The following is a 16,363-nucleotide window of genomic DNA, read 5'->3' as shown; positions in this document are numbered from 1 at the left end:
CCTGGGGTGGAGCAGGAGGGAGCCACTCAGTGAGCCCCACCTGGGACAGAGGAGCCGTTGAGCAATGGGGAGCTTCCACCGGGGTGGGAGGAAGTGGGGGGCAGAGAGGGGCATCAAAAGTTAGCACTTCGTCCTGAAGTCCCCAGGGAACCTCTGAGCAGCTGAAGCCGGGCAGTGACATCCGGGCCATTTGTCCTTCACACTGCGCTGCGGCTCAGCAGGGTGGTGGTGAGGGTCCTGTGACAGAGCTATGGCAGCGTGCTGAAACACAATCCTTAACTCCAGATTTAGAACATACGAGAGAAGCCACTCTCCAAGGGAAGACACCTTTGCCCATCAGAAGCCTCCCCCGCCTCCTCTCCCCAAAATCCCATCCCCTGCAGTTGTGACCTGAGAGGCTTTGACCTGAGACAAGGCTTCTTTCCCTAGTAAAGAGAAGGTCCCAGGAAAAGACCTCGCTCCACTCTCATGAGGCTCTGCCGCTTGGCATGGGAGAGTTTGCATGAGACTCTCCTGAGAGAGGTGTGCACGGTGAGTGTGGGAAGGCCCCAGGGTGTTGGACACCCCAGGGAGGAGATGGGCGCTGCCCCAGGGCTGGAGGAGCAGAAGGAAAGGGCCTTAAGCTCCATCAGCTTCTCAGGCTGTCTGGGCAGACGCTCAGGGTTGGGTGTCTCTCCTGGGGCCCAGCAGATGCCGGAGGGGATGACTCCCTCACCTAGACCTGCCTACATCCCTGGCCAGGTTTGAAACCTCAAAGGGACTAAGTTGTTCCAAGGAAACTGCACAGACAGTCCTCAGCTTAGACCCAGGGTGTGCTCTGAACAGTCTTTATTCATTTGGCTGTTTCCCGGCATAAACAATGGTCTGCTCGCTGGTAATTTAGGGTCTTGGGTCGGCCCACGGAAGCTTGACTGACCCACAAGGTGGCCGGGCACAGTACTAATAGTGGCCTTGGTCCCCAAGCTTTCTTCAGGAGCTGGGTGCTGATTCCCTCTGAGGCAGGGTGGGAGCTGGAGACTTGCTGGAGAAAGCTGGGGTGACAGAGAAGGGGGGAGGGAGGAGAGAGAAAGGGCAGTCTCTTGTGAGTGTGTGCGTATGTTAGGGATTGGGCTGAAGGGGCTATGGAGACAAGGGGACAGATTCTCACGGCCATCTTTGACGCATGCTCCAGGGAGGAACAGGACTCAGCAGGCACAGAAGTGGACGCTAGAAGGCGCAGGGCAGCAGTCAGACCTGCTGGGGACATGGGTGTGCCCTTTGGTACCTCAGGATTTGACAACCCTTCAAGCCGATGATTTTTTCTACTAAGCATCTACAGAGCATGAACGGGGGAGGGTCAGAGAGAGAGGGAGACACAGAATCTGAAGCAGGCTCCAGGCTCCGAGCCATCAGCACAGAGCCCGATGTGGGGCTCAAACTCACAAACCGCGAGATCATGACCTGAGCCAAAGTCGGACGCCCAACCGACTGAGCCACCCAGGCGCCCCTACTTTTTTTTTAAACTGAGGTTCAATTCACATACAGTAAAATGAACCCATTTAGTGGGCAGTTCTGTGAGCTTTGGCGTAACGTGTATAGTTGTGTAACCACCATCTCAATCAAGATATAGAACATTCCATCACCCCCTCCTCCACCTCCTGGACCTCAAAATTTCCCTGAGTCCCTTCTCCCCACCACCAGCTCCCAGAAACTACTGATTCGCTTTCTGTTCCTACAGCGTTGTCTCCTCCAGGAGATCATATAAATGGAATCATCGGCTTTTGAGTCTGGCCTCTTTCAGTTAGCGGAATGCATTTGAGACTCATTTATGTTGTTCCATTTTCTTGTTGATTACTATTTCACTGAACGGATGAACCACACAGTTTGTTTCTCTTTTCCACGACTGAGAGACACTTGGATTGTTTCCAGTTTTTTGGCAATCACCAACAAAGCCTCTAGAAACACTTGCATATAGGATTTTGTGTGAACACGGGTTTTCATTTCGTTTGAGTAAATGCCTGGGAATGAGAACACTGGTGTTACCGGCAAGAGTATGTGTCACTTAATGAGAAACCACCAAACTATTTTCCAAAGTACCATTCTTGCACACCCACAGCCATGCGAGATTTCCAGCTGCTCCCTGTCCTTGCCACCACTTGGTGCTGTCAAGTTCTGGGTTTCCCCCCTTCATTCTAAATAAGTGTGCAGGGGTATTTCAGCGTTTTGTCATGGTTTTAATTTGTATCTGCCTAATGACTAGTGATGTTAATCATGTTTGTATGTGTTCATTCACCATCTTCTTCCTCTGGTAAAGGATCTGTTCAGAGACATTGTCTATACTTTTAAATTGGGTTGTTTTGTGAGTTTCGAGTTCTTCCGATATTTTCTGCACTGGTCCTTTATCAGATACATGATTTGCAAGTCTTTGTCCCAGTTTGTGTCTTGTTTTCGTATTTTCTTAGTGATGTCTTTTAAAGAGCAAAAGTTTTCATTTTGATGAAATCCAATTTATCCGGTTTTTTTTTTGGGATTGGTCTTTTTTATTTTTATTTTTTTAATGCTTATTTATTTTTGAGAGAGAGAGATGCATGAAAGAGAGAGACAGAGGATCAACTTTCTTTTAACAAAAATTGTCTACAGTAACAATCATTTAAAAACAAACCAAACAAAAGCAAAAACATAAACAAAACAAACACACAAAGAACAAAAAATGTAGACCAAAGGGCTCTAATTTGTGTCCCTTAATGATCGGGCAAGGCCACTCAGCACATCTGTCAGACCCGGCTGCAGCTGGGCTCCAGCCTCCCGTACAAAGGGTTGAATCGATCGCACTCAGTTTAGGGCATGCTTTTATCATCAATCCATGCAAAGCCTATTGCTTGACTTTTCTCTTCCTTCATTCACAATCCTACCTCCTAACCTTGCATTCGTCATAGGCATGCACTCTACTATATTTGACATGCCCAGAAACACACAGTGTGTCTATAAAGTCTAGACACATAATTAAACTCACATAATAAATGATTTATTGATATCAAAAATACATGGTATGCTTCAGTCTGTTACCCCTCCTTAGCAAATTTATAGTTCAATACAAAATCTCAAGGAATGCCCGTGGCATTTTATCAGTCTCTGCACCTGTGTCCATCATGTGCTGGCTCTGATGACTTATTTATACTTATACTTATAATGACTTATTTATACTAAATGAACTTGTGCCTTTATTATACTCCAGGAAAAATAATCAAGGGGGTTCAATTTGCAGAAAAAGAAATTATTCATGTTTTCAGATTTCATGGCCACTCTATATAGGCATCTTTAAATTTTGATTTATTTATTTTTTGAGAGAGAGAGCACGTGAGTGTGTGCCTGAGTTGGGAAGGGGTGAAGGAGAGGGAGAGAGAGAATCCCAAACAGGTTCCATTCCCAGCTCATGATGGTGGATCATGACCTGAGCTGAAATCAAGAGTCAGATGCTTAACCTACTGAGCCACCGAGGCACCCTTATGTATGCATCTTTATAAAATCTATGAAATTGTGTGTATTTCTGGTTCTATTTCTTTTTTTTTTTCTCTGCTCAACACTGTTTTGTTAAAAAAAAATTTTTTTTTCAACGTTTATTTATTTTTGGGACAGAGAGAGACAGAGCATGAACGGGGGAGGGGCAGAGAGAGAGGGAGATACAGAATCAGGAACAGGCTCCAGGCTCTGAGCCATCAGCCCAGAGCCTGACGCGGGCTGGAACTCACGGACCGCGAGATTGTGACCTGGCTGAAGTCGGACGCTTAACCGACTGCGCCACCCAGGCGCCCCTCAACACTGTTTTTAAGTCCTCCTCCTGTTGCTGTAGGCAGATCAGTTTTGTGGCTTCTGATGCCCAGCATTAAACAGAAAGTATTTCACTTATTCTCATAGTGATCGACACAGATTTCTGAGATTCCTGGTATCACAAACAATGCTGAGAACTGCTTCTTCCCCGCCACCAGGAAAGATCCTTGTGAGAATTTCTCTGCGTTTTACACTCAGGGGTTGCACTGCTGGGTCAGTAATATGGGCATACTTAACTTCACTACGCATTGGTAGGATGGCTGGTCTCGTTTCCTATCCCATCAGCTATATAGGAGGGTTCCTATTTTTATTTTTTGTGTTTTTTTTCCACATTCTATCATTTGATTTGATCCACTTTAATTGACTTTATCCTCCTCATCAGATGAATGCTATATTTTTGTTTACATTTGCATTTTTGTGTGTGTTTGTGCATCTCTTCATATTTTTCCTACTCATTTGAATTTCCTGTTTGTAAAGTGCCCATTCATAGTCATTTCCAAACTTTTCTATAGGATTTTTCTGTTGTTTTTTCCTTGTTGATTTCCAGGGATTTCTTACATATTCTGGATATTAATCTCCTATCAGTTTTAGATAGAGAAAATATCTTTTCCTAGTCTGTTATACGTTAATTAACTCTGATTAGGATGTCTTTTATGATAAAGAAATCTTTACTTCTATATAGTCAAATATTTCAATTTATTACTTTATGTTTTACTCTTTTGGGGTCCTGTTTAAGTTCTTTTCTGCCCCTATATCAGAGACATTTTCCTGCATTTTCTTCCACTAGCCTTATAGTTTTCCCACAAAATTCAATGGTCTTTAATTCCCCTGGATCAATTTTTACGCATGATATAAATAGGAGTTTAGTTTTATTTTTCCATTTGGTGACCCAATTTTCTCAGCACCACCTACTAATCTGCCCTCTTCCCATTAATTTGTGGTGTCAACTTGATATTGAATGTGCACACATACGCACTGTTAAAAGATAAAGGCATATAAAAAGGCTAAGTTTATTTGAGCAAAAATTGATTTTAATAGGGCAGCACCAGGCCAGAGTGGGTAGGGGCACTCTGCTGATAGGAGCCAGGGGAAGGGCATAGGTTCAGAAGCAAAGAATGGAAAATATTTGATTGGCTATAGCTTAAAGCCTAGTTCACTCTTTGTGATTGGTTGTCCTTAGCATTTCAATTTCATGACCTTGAAGTATTTATAGGCTTAGGTTTTGGTTTGCCTAAGTAGGTGCCAGCGCATTACATCCACCTCAGCCTAATGGCCTCCCTGTTTAATTAATCTGCTGTAGTTTCTTCTACTGCCAAATTAGTGAATAGTGCTAAATTAATACAAAATTGGTGAGCCAGGGAACCACTGTTCCTAGGGGAAATTCAAGGTCAAGTTTCTTTGAGCCTCTGATCACAAGGTTTTCATCAACCAATCAACACAGAATCTTATACTGTAAGTGTTTCTGTTTAAACAAAATCTTTTTTAATGTTTATTTATTCTTGAGAGAGAGACAGCATGAGCAGGGGAGGGACAGAGAGTGAGGGAGACACAGAATCTGAAGCAGGCTCCAGGCTCTGAGGTGTCAGCACAGAGCCCGATGCGGGGCTCGAACTCCTGAACCGTGAGATCATGACTGAGCCACCCAGGTTCCCCTAAGTCTTTCTGTTTAAAGACACCTTGTTTAACATACACTCTCACAAATAATTAAATTCACTGTCTTTGAATATTTAAAGCCGGAGGCTTTGGAGGCCTCTCACATTCTATAGGTTCATTTACCAAATCCTTGTAAAACAGGACAGTTTCATCAGCATTGAGAACCTGCTCTTCCACATACAACTCTTTTCCAGCATAACACTTTGCAGGTATTTTTAAAATTCTTCTGCAGCCTCTTGGTCTACAGAACCTCCCCTCCTGCAAGTTTAACATTTTTCACTCGGTATTGCTTTTTGAAACTTGTGAGCCAGCCAGAACCAACCAAGAAGGATTTAGCATTCCCTGCCTCTGGGTAATGTGATAGTAAATTTCTTTGGCTTTTAGCCTCACAACAGTGCTGTCTACTATGCTTTCTTTATGGGTCCTCATCGCATGAGTCCAGAAATGTGGCTGCCTTCCCTTCTTCCATAGCTTAATCATACACTCTGGATGTTACTTTAACGCTTTCCTGAGCAGCCTGGTGTACAGATTAACAAATTTCCTTGTCCTTTTTGTGGTTGTATTGTATTGTTGGACCTTTAACATTGAACTCATCATGGCCAACAACAGCACCTTCACACGTATCTGAAAAAAATTTACCAAAAAGATGTATTTTTTTTTCGTAAGGCATATCACAACTTTCTTAGGAACACTAGACAGCACTATGGGGACCATTTTAAACACTGAAATCACCAAAAATACACAGAAATGTGAAAAATGTGGCACTGAATAAACCACAAAAATGTTTGTTTACAATATGAAACAAGAAGACAGAGTGTTGCCTTGTTTGCCTCAGCTAGGAACACGTACATCTAGTGACTCAAACTTTTCACCACTCTGCGTATGTTCCCAAATGACCGCATTGTGAAAATTGATTTTGGGGTTATAAATAAATTTTAGTGAGTAGGAAAATTTATAAATATGGAATCCACAATTAATAAGGATCAATTACATTTGTTTCTGAACCATCTTTCATGGTCCCTTTGTCTATTGGCATGTACCTGTACCACCACCAAAGTCTTATAGCTGTTGTTTTAGATTGTGTCAATGTCTAATAGGATGGATTCCTCAACGATTTGTTCTTCTTTTTCAAGACTGACTTTTCTAACTGCACGCTTTAATATTTCTGTAAACGTTTTATAGTAGAATCTTTGAACCCCTCAAATAATCCAGTTGGAATTTTATTAGGCATTCAATTTATAGATTAATTAGAGAATAATTGATTTTAACGTTAACTCATCCATCCATGAACATAGTATATCTCACCATTTACTTGGATTTTCTTTTGTATCAATTAATATTTTTTTAACGTTATTTACTATTTTAATTCCTAGGTACATTATAGTCTTTCTAACGATTGTGAATTCTACCTTATTTTCTACCTTATTTCTAAGTTGGCTACCATAAGTAAAAAACAATATTAATTTTTGTGAGTTGATATTTTACCTTGCAATATTGATAAATGCTCTTATGATTCATCTAATGGTCCTGTTGGATAATCTATGTAGATTATCGAATGTGCAAATAAAGATAGTGTTATTTCTTCTCTTTGAATTCTTTTAGCTCATATTTCCTTTTTTTTTTGGTCTCAGAATGATTGCCAGTACCCCAGGATTTATATTAAGTAGTAAGGATGAAGTGAGATGCTTTTGTTGACTAAATATTTTTTTTTCTGTTTAGATTTTGTCAAAATAAGGAAGTATTTTTATATTCATAGTTTTTTGAATTGTTTAAAAATAATCATTAACAGGTGTTGAATGTTACCTTGTACTTTTCTACACATATTGTTACAATATATTTTTGTTTTTAGTCCTTAGTACCTCAGTTCTTAATGTGACTGCTTTTCTGATGCTAACTCATGCTTAAATTTCCAAGATAAACTTTTTTTGATGCTGCCACATTGACAACACCCATTGGACTTTGTTGGCTAATATTTTGTTCAGGGTTCATGAATGGAAACAGCTGTTTCTTTTCTTGTGCTTTCCTTATCCAATTTCAAAATCAAGCCTACAAGAGGGATGATCTATTCCTTTGATAGAATGCACTCATAATACCTGCCTAGTTCAGGCTGCTATAGCTACAATACCATAGACTGGGTGGCATAAACAACAAATGTTTATTTGTTACAGTGCTGGAGGCTGCGAAGCCCAGGATCAAGGTGCCAATAGATTCACTGTCTGATGAAGGTCTGCTTGCTGGTTCATGGACAATGATTTTCATGTTGTACTCTCACATGGCATGAAGAGAGTAAGGGAGCTCTCTGGGGGGGGTCTCTTTTATAAGGATACTAATCCCAACATGAAGGCTCCACCCTCATGACTTAATCACTCTCCAAAGGCCCCACCTCCAAATACCATCACACAGGGGGTTAGGCTTCAACATAGGAATTTTGGGAGGATACAAAAATTCAATCCATAGCCATACCCTCTGGGTCTGGGCACTTTTTGGAATCTTTCATTTAATTTCCCTAATAATTATTGGTCTACTCAATATTTCTTCTTGTGCCATTTTTTTGGTAATTTATATTTTTTCAGAATTTATTCATTTTGTCTAGATTTTCTACATTTGTTAAGGCTGGATTCTTAATAATTTTGCTTCTGTTATATTTCTGTTGTGTCATAGTTAATCCTCCTTTAATTCAGGATTTGATTTACCTCATCTCTTTTTATCTTGGATGGTTGTGCCAGAGGTATGCGTACCTGATTAGACAGACTCATCTTCTAATTTGTTTGCACCAGCCAAAGCAGATCCAATTTTCTTTAAAAATCAGCAAAACCTTTCCCAGTTATGGATAGTTCTTGTTCTCTTTTCAATTTTCTTTGGGACTTTTCCAAACCGGATAAATTCTTGGGAGTCACATTAAAGGTTTTAAAGTATATAATTTAAATGCAATTTCATGTAATATGTGACAGAAGAGACAGACCAGATCTCTTATCTCAGGGAGACTAGGGTCTAAGGGAAATCAGGCTACTATTAAATAATCACATGAAAACAAAAATTACAGATGTGGTGAGTTTTAAGGAGCAGGGAAAGGCTATGAGAGGTGATGCAAGGGGCACTACTCAGTTATGACAGTAAAGGAAGATTTTTCTTTGTAAATGATAAGACTTAACCTGGGGAGGAGGAGAAAGAATAGCATTTTATAAAGGGGATACAGCATGAACAAAGGTCCTTGGGCAGGGAGCCAGTGTGACTGAATGAAGGGAAAGAAAAATAAATATATCCAGGGATTCCTATACTCGTCTGACACAGTGAGGTTGGTTGTATATTTAGACAGAGTAGTGTTGAGAATGCGCACTAGGTTATAAACTAAAACAGGTATGAAATACAGTTGGAAAAAAACAAAAGACAAATTGAGAGATATAAATCTTATTTGCATCCCGAGAGGAACTACAGAGACAGATTTTAATAAGTGAACATACCCTCAGGAAATACTTCTATCTCACTGCAAGTGCCATAACCAATACTGTCTTCAGAAGAGTTTGAAATCGTTCCTACATTGATTTGAAATAACTAAAACTCAAAATGGTGGTTTAAAATAAAAGTATATTTTAAACTTAAAATGATTCTTTGAGTGAAGGGGGTCAAAAGGTACAAACTTCCAGTTATAAAATAAATGTCATGGAGATGTAATGTACAACATTATGATTATAGTTAATAGTACTGTATTGCATATCTGAAGGTTGCTAAGAGAGTAAATCTTTGTGCGGGTGTATGAATAAACACTTTATTATTTTTCTACAAAATTATTTTTAATTTATTTAAAATTCCATTGTAGTTAACATTCAGTGTAATATTAGTTTCATGTATACAGTATAGTGATTCAATAATTCCATCCGTCACCCGGTGCTCATCACGACAAGTGCACTCCTTAATCCCCATCACTTATTTCCCCCATCTCCCCCCTTCCCTCCCTTCTGGTAACCATCAGTTTGTTAAGAGAGTAAATCTTGAAAGTTCTTATCACAAGAAAAAAAAAGGTTCTTTGGGATGACATAATCCAAAGGAACACGTTATATCTGGATTAAAATTTGTTCAATCTTTCCCATTTCCCAGTGTTGAAGATTGATATATTTTCAACTTATAAAATAGCCTTTCATTTGAGTTAAAAGGTGCTGGTTAGGAAATTTTCCAGTCTGCAACCAGCAGCATTTCCCAAGAGTACAAACTCAGCAGCAATGCATAATGATGCTGTACCTTGATTTATCCAGGAAGTGGTGTGCGCACATTGGCACTACTGTGTACTTCATGCCACACACCAGCTTTTTGTTTGAAAGATGATATCCATGATTGGTATCTCTTGAAGTGAATAAGCTCCAGGTTTGCTTAAAGGATACAAACTTCAGCTGCGCCAAATGTGTGAGTGTAGGCTGCAAATCTGAGCCAAAAATGAGCCAAGAAATTGAGAGGATGTGATTTACGGCTTCTGTTCGAAAGAAGTTGATACCAAATAATTTGCTCGTCCTAATAGGGTTTTAATAGATTCTTTCCCATGACACTTACTGCAAACTAGAACACTAAGCATAACAGAAGCCTTATTATGACTATGGATTTAGTAATGTGACAAACAAATCGCCTTGGTTATAAAACCTGAGATTGCTTCATTTGGTTTTGCAGCATATGGAATTCTTCCTAGCAAACCATTACACATGTAGCATGCCTTTCTAATTAAAACCAATGATTCCCTTTGTCACCATTTATCCCATTGGTTCTGGGTAGAGAAATCTTCACAGCATCATATGTAAAGGCCAAATGCCATAGTCTGAAGTGCGACTCCTCCACGACCTCTCCTGGCCCTGCAACCCGTCAGGCTCTTATAAGAACCTAGGAGATAAACAGTCTTCATGCTCTTCCCTGAATGAGACTTCTACCTTCCTGCCTCTGTAGTTTATGAAATGCTGCCTGGAAATCCTTGCAATTCTTTTAGAACCAGCTCATATGTTCCACGCCTTTTGGAAACTTTATGTGGTCTACATAATTATGTTTCCCAATCTCAAAACACCAATCTTCTGTCATAAAGACTCTGCTTTTTGGAGTCACAGAAGTAGCATCTTAAATGCCCTGAGAAGTCATACAGTAAACACATCTGTTAATTTTTGTTCAGCTCAGCAGGTCCTAAACTTATTTGATCATGGAATTCTCTTCCACCCCAAACCACATTCATTAATATCCCAGAGAGCACACTTTGAGAAACGTCTCCCTGCTATACTGCGTTCCCTCTTCTTACACCCTTATTTATTCATTCATTCAGCCAATATGGTTAAACACAAATGGGCCAAACAGGTAATCAGTGTTGTCCTTTTAAGAAAGATTAATAGGTTGGGGCGCCTGGGCGGCTCAGTCGGTTGAGCGTCCGACTTCGCTCAGGTCACGATCTCACGGTCCGTGAGTTCGAGCCCCGCATCAGGCTCTGTGCTGACAGCTCAGAGCCTGGAGCCTGCTTCAGATTCTGTGTCTCCCTCTCTCTCTGGCCCTCCCCCCATTCATGCTCTGTCTCTCTCTGTCTCAAAAATAAATAAATGTTAAAAAAAAAAATTAAAAAAAAAGAAAGATTAATAGGTAGCATGTGAAGATGAATAGTCAAAAGAGAAAATCTACGTATTCAGCGTCTCCTATATGCAGCACATGCTCAAAACACTTGTACACATTTTCTCATTTAATCCCCATGACAGAGTATATTAAGTACATTTTACAAATGAAGAATCTGAGAAGTGATTCCTAACATTCTGAGAGTTAAACATATGTCTATATGACTGGGAGAAACCAAAGGTCTTTCTGTGATAGGGTAAGAGGTTATAGTATTACTTAGCCATCAAAAAGAATAAAATCTTGCCATTTGCAGCAACATGGATGGAGCTAGAGTGTATTATGCTAAGTGAAATAAGGCAGAGAAAGACAAACACCATGATTTCACTCTTATGTGGAATTTATCATATGTGGAATTTAAGAAACAAAACAGATGAACATATGGGAAAGGGGAAAAAGAGAGAGAGAGAAACAAGCCATAAGAGACTCTTAGAGAACAAACTGAGGGTTGATGGAGGGAGATGGATGGGGGATGGGCTAGATGGGTGATGGGTATTAAGGAGGGCACTTGTTGGGATGAGCACTGGATGTTGTATATTCCTGAAACCAGTAGTACACTGCATGATAGCCAACTTAAATTTAAGTTAAAAGAAGAAGGAAATATTGAGTTACTGCACAAAGACAATGGCCATACAATCGAAATTTATACTTAGAACACAAAGCCAATGCTTATTACCTGTTGTTTTGATCTTTTAACTAATAAAGGAAATGGAGGTTATTTGAGGTTGACATCAGAAAGGATAAGTTTTACAATTTTTATAAATATACCTGTGTAGCCAACACACAATCATGTTATACTTAACATATCTGCTTTTAGACTCAGCCATGTGTTTGTTGTTATTTATTGCGGAGTGGTATTCCATTGTGTGAAAATACTACAGTTTGTTACTAATTCAATGTTTTATAGACATTTGGGTTATCGTCAGTGTGGCTATTATGACTAAAACTGCTATGAACATCTTAATACAAGTTTTTGAACATATGTTTTCATTTATCTTGGGTAAATACTAAGGAGGGGATTTCTGGGTATGTTAAGTATGTGTTTAACTTTATAAAACACTGAGAGGCTATTTTTAAAAGTGGTTGTTTTATTTTTTTAACATTTTCTTTTTTGAAAGAGAGACAGAGCATGAGTGGGGACAGAGAGAGAGAGAGAGAGTGGGAGACACAGAATCTGAAGCAGGCTCCAGGCTCCAAGCTGTCAGCACAGAGCCTGACGCGGGGCTTGAACTCATGAACGGTGAGATCATGACCTGAGCCGAAGTCAGACGCTTAACTGACTGAGACACCCAGGTGCCCCAAAAGTGGTTGTACTTTTAAAAATCACCACCAGCAATGCATGGAAATTCTGGTTGCTCTATATCTTGGTCAACATTCAGTATTACTGATAGTCTTCTATTGGGTGTGTAGTGATAGCACATTGTGGTTTTAATTTGCCTTTCTCTAATCACTAATGATGTTGATCATTGTTTCATGTGCTTGTTTCCCATCTGTACACCTTCTCTGGTAGAATTATCTTCTCAAATATTTTGCTCACTTAAAAACTGGGTTGTCTCATTATTGAGTTGTCTAGTTCTTTATATATTCAAAACTTATATACATATATTTTTAAGTTTTGTTGAGGTATAATTCACATACCATAAAGATACCCATTTAAAGTATACAATTCCATAATTTTTAGTATATTCATAGACTTGTGTAAATATCATCACAATCTAATTTAGAACACTTTAATTATCCCAAAAAGAAACCCACACCCACTAGCAGTCACTACCCAATCTCTCCGCACTCCCAAGCCTAGACAACCACTAATTTATTTGCCTATTTTGGACATTTCATATAGTGGAATAACAGAAGATGTAGTTTTTTTGTAACTAGCTTCTTTCATTCGCATGAAGTTTTCAAGGTGCATCCATGTTGTAGCATGCATCAATACTTCACTCCTTTTATTGTCAAGTAATATTTTGTTGTATAGACACACCATGAATTTATCTATTCATCAGTTGATTGACAATAGGGCTGTTTCCAGTTTTTAGCTATTATAAATAATGCTGCTATGAACAATGTATACAGGTTTTTGTGTTGGGTGTATGTTTTCATTTCTCTTGAGTATAAAGATACATATTTGCAAATATTTTTTCCCAGTAGGGTTTTCCATTTTGATTTTCTTAAGAGTATCTTTTGGAGAGCAAATTTTAAAATTTTTATGAAGTTCAGTTTGTCAATCCTTTTATGATTTGTTCATCCTTTTTGTATCTTATCTAGGAATTTTTTTCTTAACCCAAGGTCACAAAGAATTTTTCTTCAAGATTTACAACTTAAGCTCTCATATTTATGTCCATATTCCATTTGGAAACAATTTCTGTGTATGGTAGGAGATGAAGATCAAGTCCATTTACCAGCACTACATTTTGAAAAGATGGGTTATCTTGGCATCTTTGGCAACAACCAATTGACTGTAAATGTGTGGATGTTTTCTCAACTCTTAATCCTGTTTTCCTGATAGTCTATTCTCATGCCAATACAACTCTGCATTGACTACTATAGCTTTATAGTAACTCTAGAAATCAGATAGTATAAATCCTCCAACTTTATTCCGTTTCAAAATCGTTTTGCCTACTTGAAGTCTTTTGCATGTCAATTTCTACAATTATGTGGATAGGACTTTTACTAAAATCGTACTGATGAGATAAATTTGGGGAGGACAGACAGCATAATGATATTGCAGTTTCCTGATTCATAAATAAGGAACTTTTTTGCATCTTCATTTTCTTTGCATCTTTTCTTTCAGCAATGTTTTATAGTTTTCAGGGCACAGGTTCTGCTTTTTTTGTGTGTGAATTCTGTTAAATTATCCCTAGATATTTCCTTTTTTGATGATACTGTTTTTTTAATTTAAATTTCCATTTTTATCATTATTATGTAGAATATTATTGAGTTTTGTATAGCGAGCTTATATCCTATAACCTTGCTTTCATCTTCTCTAGTTGTTTTGTAAATTCTTTGTTTTCCACATAGACAACCAAGCTGTCTGCAAACACAGTTTTACACTTGTTGCCACCTGTGTTGCGTGCCTTTCATTTCTTTTTCTTGTCACGTTGCACTGGGTGTGACCTCCGGGGCAATGTTTAATAAAAACATGAAGAAGACATTCTTGCCTTGTTCATAATTTTAGGAGAAAGCATTTTTTATAATTGAGTATGACATTAACTATAGGTTTTTTTGTAAGAGACTTTCATCAGGTTTAGGGAATTGCCTTCTGTTCCTAGATTGCTGAGAATTTTTATGACTTGGTATTGAACTTTGTCAGATGCTTCTATACCTATGAAGATGATTATATGGGCTTTCCTTTTGCTCTGTGAAGATGATGAATTACATTAATTGAATTTTGAATTCAATTCAATCAACCTTGCAATTCTGGGATAAATCCCACTTGGTCATGATTTGTTTTCCTATTGATACACTGTTCAAATTGATTTCCTAACGTTTTGTTAGAGATTGCTGCATCTATATTCATGAGAGATGTTGGTGTGCAGTTTTTGTGTCTTGTAATTTCTTGGTTTTGGCATCAGGTATATGCTGGCTTCACAGACTAGGTGGGGAGTGTTTTCTTTCTCTCTCTCTCTTTTTTTTTTCCTGGATGGGTTTATGTAGAACTGGTACAATATCGTTTTTTGATGTTCAGTAGAATTCACCAGTGAAGCCATCTGGACCCGGAGTCTTGTTTGTGAGCAGATTTTTAACTAGAAATTTAACTTCTTCGACTTTGGACTGTTCAGGCTATTTCTTCTTTAGTGAGCTTTGTTATTTTTGATCTTTCCAGACATGTGTCATTTTCATCATAGTTGTCAAATTCATTGGGATAAAGTTCGTATTTCCTTTTTATCCTTTTACTCTATAGGATCTGCAAGATTATTTTCTCTCTCATTCTTGATATAATTTTGTCTTCTTTTTTTCTTTGATCTGGCTAGAAGTTTATCAATTTTATTAATCCTTTCAAAGAATCTGATTCTGATTTCACTGATTTATTTTCTTTTTCATTGATTCATTATTTTTCTGCTTCCTATGCCGTTTATTTATATCTTTATGCCTCCTTTCTGCTTGGCTTGGGTTTAATTTTATTCATTTCCTAGTTCTTAAGGTAGTTAGATACTTAAGTCCTCTATTCTTTTTAAATATAAGCATTTAATGCTATACATTTTCTTATAGGTACTGCTTTGCTGCACACTACAAGTTTTGATAAAGTGCATTTTCATTTTTATTTAGTTCATCTTATTTTATAATTGTTAGTTTCTTTTTTTTTTTTTTTTTTGCTGAGGGGTTACTTGGAAAAGTGTGGTCTGATTTCCAATAATTTGGGGGGATTTTCCAGACATATTTCTGTTACAGATTCCTGGTTTAATTTTTTTGTAATCCAAGGAAACATTTTATTTGCAATTCTTTTGAATTGAGAGTTGGTTTATGGCCCATATTATGGCTTCTCTTTATGAATATCCCATGTGCCATTGGGGGAAAATGTGTGCTCTGCTGTTGAATGGAATGTATTTATCCATGAGAGGAGGGGAGCTTCTGCTGTCTCGTAAGGTTCAAAGTCCATATTGTGATTGTCCTAATGTGCCCTCCCTTTGATCTTAAGAGGAGAAATCTAAGTTTACAATTTCATGTTCTCAAGGCTAATTTTAAGTTTGCACACAGATTTGAAAAATCTCATGCCCCTCCTTTTCTTTTTCATCATGTTTTGAAATGTATATTGGTCTTACTGACATTTTCTTCTCACAATTTTTAAGGCCAGGTTTGAGTTTAAATGTAGTGTGAACTATTCTTACACAAGATACGACACAGGCTTGTTAAGAACATGGATTTAGAGTCAGATAGGCCTGTGTTTAAATCCTTATTCTGCTACTTAATACATACATATATGTATGTGTGTGTGTGTGTGTGTGTGTGTGTGTGTGTTCATGGGCACATGATTTTTATGTGTATTTTGTAAAAATTAATTTTGATAGTGAAGCACCTGTGCATGGCACAAGTAAACAACATATGGCCCTATTGTTATGTGGTTTGAGAAAATAGTGGGAAGTGTTCACATGTTAATAATGCCTAGATTCCTCTGTTAGCCATTTATCAGTATGCACCAAGCACCGCCTTCTTTGAGCTTCTTATTACAGTGATTGCAGTACAAATGCCTCCTAAGAAGGGCTATTTCTTAATCCTATATGGTCAATTTGTTTATCGGATAGCTGTTTTTAGTGACAAGAAATGAAGCATCGTGATGTTA

Source organism: Acinonyx jubatus, chromosome B4 (genome assembly GCF_027475565.1).
Source record: "Acinonyx jubatus isolate Ajub_Pintada_27869175 chromosome B4, VMU_Ajub_asm_v1.0, whole genome shotgun sequence".
NCBI classification, from domain to species: domain Eukaryota; kingdom Metazoa; phylum Chordata; class Mammalia; order Carnivora; family Felidae; genus Acinonyx; species Acinonyx jubatus.
Note: the sequence above shows the minus strand (reverse complement) of the source record.